This window comes from Mycteria americana, chromosome 1 (assembly GCF_035582795.1).
Source record: "Mycteria americana isolate JAX WOST 10 ecotype Jacksonville Zoo and Gardens chromosome 1, USCA_MyAme_1.0, whole genome shotgun sequence".
Taxonomy (NCBI): Eukaryota; Metazoa; Chordata; class Aves; order Ciconiiformes; family Ciconiidae; genus Mycteria; species Mycteria americana.
Genome location: NC_134365.1, coordinates 94,879,219 through 94,885,143, shown reverse-complemented (window position 1 = coordinate 94,885,143; position 5,925 = coordinate 94,879,219).

Genomic DNA, 5,925 nt, shown 5'->3' with positions numbered 1-5,925 from the left:
GGATGGCCAGTGCGCTGGGAAAGGCAATGGCTATGGTTCATGTCTGCAGCTCTACAGGACAAGGTGTATCTTACCTGTCCGTACTTGCAGACCAGGTTGATTTGCAGATTGGTGGTCAAGAAAAGATCTATAAACTACAGCCTTTAGATGTAATGGCACAGCACAGCACAGATTTTCACGAAAGAAAGGAGCGGTTTCAAGGTCTTTGGCCAGACCCATTCCAGTGCTGGGTGTGATACCTTCCACCCTTGAGTTGGCTGCCTTTCTGAGGTATTGGACATGCATTGCAAAGCATGACATGAAGGTGGCTTTGTAGCAATGCTTTGTGCTTGTTGTTACCTCCTTCCACAGGAGAATGGCTGGTTTGCCTTTTGATGAGGTAATCAGGGGAGGCATTGAAGTGATGTAGCCAACATCTTGCAGGAATTCAGCAGAGGCTTCTGTCCTGAGCTTGTTATACTGCCCTTCCCAGACCGGAATGGAACCGTCTACAATGTAATGTCAAATTTAATGCTGCTATGTGCTGAAAAGCAGCTGAGCAAACTAACCCTTAGGAAAGCCAGATGCTTTCCTGAGATGAAACTGAGTGAACTGGGATGGGAGAGAACACAGAGACTGGCAGGCAGCCGAAGCCTTCAAAGAGATGCAGCATCTTCAAGGAAGGGAGCAGGAGATGGAGCATCTGGGAGGAAGGAACATAGGCAAACAGGATGATTAGGATTTGGCAAGGCCAGCAAAGAAAGGAGAGGGAGCTGTGCAGTATGTCCACGTGTAGCATTGCCAACACCGAGCTGCAGAAGACACTGGCATGTGCCTTTTTACATCCCTTGTTTCGTGCATGTCTTGAGGAGGAAAAAGCATTCTGTTGTTGTTCAGGAAGTTTAGTAATGGCTGCTATACTCCTGCTCACAAAGGCAAAAGGCTACAGAGTAATGCTGGTGGCCTTCAGACCTGAGACTGAGGGGACTGAGTGCTGGATTCACGCCTGATACCTGGCTCCCCTGTTCCCTGCAGCCAGTGCCATCACAAATATTCAAGGAGTCCTACAGCATTAATGATCCACCCATCTCCCTCTGCCTGTCCCTCACAGACAGACAGAAATGCTGCTGCCTCTCGGCTGAGGCACAGCAAGGTGAGCAGTCCGCCTGCAACACAGCCCTGCTGCCATGGCATAGGGTGGCAGAAAGAAATGTAAGGTCCCATAGTAAGGGTGCTGCTGCCCAGTGAAAAGTAGCCTTTATTTGTGCTGTTCAATTCGCCATGCTCACAGCTGCGGGGTAAAACTTATTAAAACTGCCATGGGTCCCCAGGGCAGGGAACCAGAAAGGTCTTCCCCACATCGCCAAACATACAGCAGCCTGGTGCTTGTCTCGCTGAGATGCTTAAATCATTATACTGAAATTAATTTTTAATTATGTTCATTTTCTCCTTTGGCTCTAGGGGTTTTCTTTTTCTTTGCCTCACATTTCCAGAGGCATTCAGGGACAAGATGAGACCAGTGTCTGGCAGGAAGAGATTCACTGATGTGTGGCCAGAATCATGAAGGAGGCTCAGGAGAATTCCTCGCCTGGGCTTGGGAGAAAGAGCATCCCTGTTGGAGAAAGGTGTGGTTGGCATCAGAGCTGATGGGCTCCCATTCTGGTGCTTGAGGTGGTATGAAACCAAGGAAGGGTGGCATGAGTGATGCCAGAAAAGCAGAACAAGAAAGGTCACCGCTCTGTCTTGAGTTGAGATTGACTGTTTGGAGAGTAACATTGCACAGCTGCATCAGTGGCATTTGAGACTGAAAGGCAGGATTGGTCTGGGATATATCTTCTACCACCTGTTCAATGTCATGCAGCAAGATGTATGTAGCAGCTGATGCTGACTTTGAAGAAGTACTGTTTTGAATCCCTCACACCTTGAATTGCCTGCAGCCCTGTGAGTCTTCCTTTGCTCCTAAGGCAGCAGGTCAGGTGGTAAGATACCACCAGGAGATGACAAGTATGTTAATTTGTTATTACCATTAGATGAGGAAAAGTTCAATTCAATGGTTCACTCAAAGGCTAATTCAGATTTGGGGTGCTCGCACTGGGCTGAGAAAGAACTGATGTGCCCATTCTCTTTGGGAGATGAGGCACCTCACAGCCAGGAGCATTTGCAGGCTGAAGGCTGCCAGAGCCTGTCATCACTTTGCGAGCAAACCATCACACACTAGGCTGAAACTAATCGGATTGGTACCAGCGTCCTCTGGGTGTCCACAATTCCTATTTGTAGTTTTCTGAGCATCACCATATCAGCAGCTCGCAGCCTGTTGATCCTTCTTCAAAATGCTGGCATTGATTAGACGTTCTTCAAAAACCATTGTACCGACCATTACCACTGCATCAGTAACAGTGACCGAGACAGGGCTTTGCTTTGCAATAAGCTTAAGCCAAGCTCTGTCTTGCGTAAGGCTGCCCCTTCCAGAGGAGCTGCTAGCCTGAGAGCAGGTTGTGCTGACCCCAGCTGTGGACAGAGGACCAGCCTGGGGAAGCAGATCCCCAGGTCACTCCGATCCCCCTCAGAGAGGCTGCAATACGGCAGACTCCAGGTGTACTCCCCGCCGCGGGGAAGCTGCTCGTGCTTAGCCCCACAGCGGGGTCCAGCTGAGCTCAGCTGAGTAGCTGGCCTGCCCATCCCCTAAGGAGTCTAGGGAGGATTACCTGGGGAAGCGAAGTTTTCTGCAAGACTTTGCTTTGGCTGTGTTGTAGCCTGGCAAATGTGTTTTTTTAATGTTTGACTGCAGCTGAGATTGTTAAGACAACATGTCCAACAGCCGCTGCAAGGTGCGCTGGAGCACCTTAGCTGAGCAGTGTCACCTGCAGAGCAGCGGGGCCGAGCCGCCTCCTCCATCACTTCCTTGCCTTCCCAGCAGGCAGCTTTCCCTCAAGGAAGATTGTTTTACCTTCTGCCCCATGGGCATTTGTGCTCTCCTGCTTAAAGACCCCTGCGTGACCTGGTGCCTGTCGCACCTGCTGCTGCCTCCAACGGGGGAGAGTGTTTTATGGTTTCTTCTGTTTATGTTTTACAATGTAATACGCAACATAAGAACTGCTGATTTTAGCTCTGGATGGCTTCAGTTTGGTGCCTGGTACCATGTGAGGTTTGAGTAACTTGGGTAATCCATGGTTTTGCTGCTAGACCTGAAGTTTAAATTGTGGCCCTTGAGAACACAGCCCAGAGCCATGGGGCACATGTGGGGCTCTGATGTGTGATGGACATCTCCTGTTGCACCTGCAGCCAAGTAAGCCACAGAAGTAGTTACAAGAACCACCATATAGCAGCCTAAATAGAAATTTTTGGTGCTCTGTGAAGGGGTGGCAGTGAGCTATGGAGATGCTCTCTGCTTGCTTCTGCCTGCCATGCTTGTAGGAGTGAGTGACTGAGAGCTGCTTGGGCGGGTTGTCTTGTCTTGCCTCGTGTTCAGATGATCGGTACCCACCTTAAATGCCCTCTACCATCATGGCTACCGCACAGCAGCCCGAGGGGAGGTTGCAGATTGAGAGGCACCATGGAGAGTAGGTTGCTGCCTGGCCGGCTGTCCTTTCCAGCCCAGAGTCAGGCTCTTACCACTTATTCTGAAAAACCTCTTATTCTGAACTACAGATTCATAATCCATTTTATTTACGTGTTTTATGCTCTAAAAAAAAAGCCCCTCCGAGCTGCAGCCACCATCAGGGTCCCCCGTGTCCCTCCAGGGAGGGCACTGGGAGGTGCCCGCACACGCCTGGGTGGGTTGTGCGGTCCAGGAGCCCCCAAAGAGCAACATCACAGGCAGGAGCAGCAAACTTGATGCATGCAACATGCAGCACACCTACCACACACGTACCCCTGGGGAGCCCCAGGTACGTGTGGAGGAGATCGGGGTCTCTGTGGCTTTGTCCGAATCGATGCGTGGTGCTGCGAGAGAGCTGCGTGTGCCTGCTAGCCTGAGCGAGCGTAACTCACTGCGAGCCTGCTGAGCAAGCCGTGGGGGTACGTGGGCCCAGCGGCTCATTCGTCTGGGCTCCTGCAGCTCAGTCAGAGCCTATGGCTCTGTGAGCTGGGACACACGTCTGCCTGGAGAAACGGTGGAGACAGGGGATAAACGGCGTTTTTCAGCCCATTTCTCAGGCGTGCCGTAATTGCGTCTAGACAGGCAGTACTTGGATGGCTGCCTTGTACCTTGTGGTGGGGGCTGCTGTTCCCAGTGGGTTTTGCCAGCTCTCCTTTGTCTCCAAAGGGTATTAACTCTCCTCAGCTACAGCAGAGATGCTTCCTCGCTATTCCATCTGCTGGCTTGTTTACAAATGGCATCCAGCATAGGGCACCTTAGGTATCCCAGTCCTGCTGCCTGGCGGAGCAGCGTGAAGGTGAGCACAGATTGCAGGACCCCTTGCTGTGCCTGCACGTCTGCCCGGCCGCACTGTCAGAGCAGGTCTCCTGACACCCGGAATTATTTACAGCCTGCAGCGGTCTCTGAGCTCCCTCTTTCTCTCTGCGGGAGAGGAGCTTTCTGCCTTCGCCAAAAGCTCTTCTAATGTGAACATCAGCATGTAAATGAAACCCTGTACAACGCCTGTGGTTCTTCAGCAGAGCACAGAGTTACGGCTCACCTCTCCTCTTCCAGCCAGTTGTGGAGCCAGGGGAATAAAACCAGCAAGGATGAAAATGCTGTAGAAAGTGAAGGTTAGGAGGAGGCATTTCAGTTAAAAAATGAGGGAGTGCAGATTTGACTACTGCAAATAATGAGTGGGGGTTTGCGACGCACAGGTCCTGGGGGGCTCCTCAGCTGTCCTTCTGGCTTGGTGGGGAGGGCCGGGGGCATCAACTGGTCGGACCTTTGATTGCTTCTGTTCCTTGGTCTTTCCTGTGAAGCCACCTGTGTTTATATTGCCACAGTAAAACTGGGCATGGAATTCAAGCAGTACTTGAGGGAGGGGGAGGGAGAGATTCTTTTCTTTTGGAGTTGAGTTTTTGTAATTGTGGGTGGGTTTTGTGGTGCCTTTTTTTTTTTTTTTGTCTATAGCAGGTTATAGTTCGCTGTCAGTTCTGTGATCTGATAGTTCAAATCTTAATTATTAAATAAAGGACCATATTTTTAGATCTAGATCTTTACCCATCCCTCATAGCTGTGTGGGTACCAAAATACCGCTCGGTCTTCTGCCACACCTCCTGTTCCTCGCCTCTATCCTGAATCGCCTTGGGGATCACTGCTTGAAGAACAGGTTCGAATTCAGGTAAGATCAGACTGAACGTGACACCTGAGAGATGCTAGGTCAGGGCCTGAAATGGACCTAGTCACCCTTTAAAGAATCTTTTTCCTTGTTTCCACCTTTCTGGCAGCTGTGTATATAAAGCAACTGAAACTGGTCTCTGGTGATCGGTGTTATGAAGCATCTTAATGAGAATTACTTGAGCAGCAATCTGTCCACAGATTGATTCACTCGATTGATACCCCCAATATCCCGTGTGCTGAGCACCTTCTGCGCTGCCCAGCACCTTTGAGCAGATGCAGTAACACTACCACACGCCTGCCTGGTGTAGCTGGGAAACTAATTGACCGTATTTTCAGAATTTATCTGCTGGAAGTGCTTACAGCAGCCATTGATTTCTTTCCCAATTGCAAGTAAAATGCAAGTAATAACAAAGACCTCTTGTGGGTGTCCAGGCAGATGATCAGTTTGTACAGGGAAAATATTAAGAGGGCTACAGGTGAGAAAAGGCTTATGGAAGGGCTACGTTCACCACAAAGTTACCAAAAATTCCAATTACATCCATGTTTTATTGGATTAATGCAGTTACAATGCAGTACGGAGGGCACCTCCCCAGGCAAACAACACATGCTGTCCACGAACGTCTCCTCCCAAAACCCAGACAAACAAAAGAAGAAGCTAGAGCTCCGCTATGTGCTCCAGAGGTGGA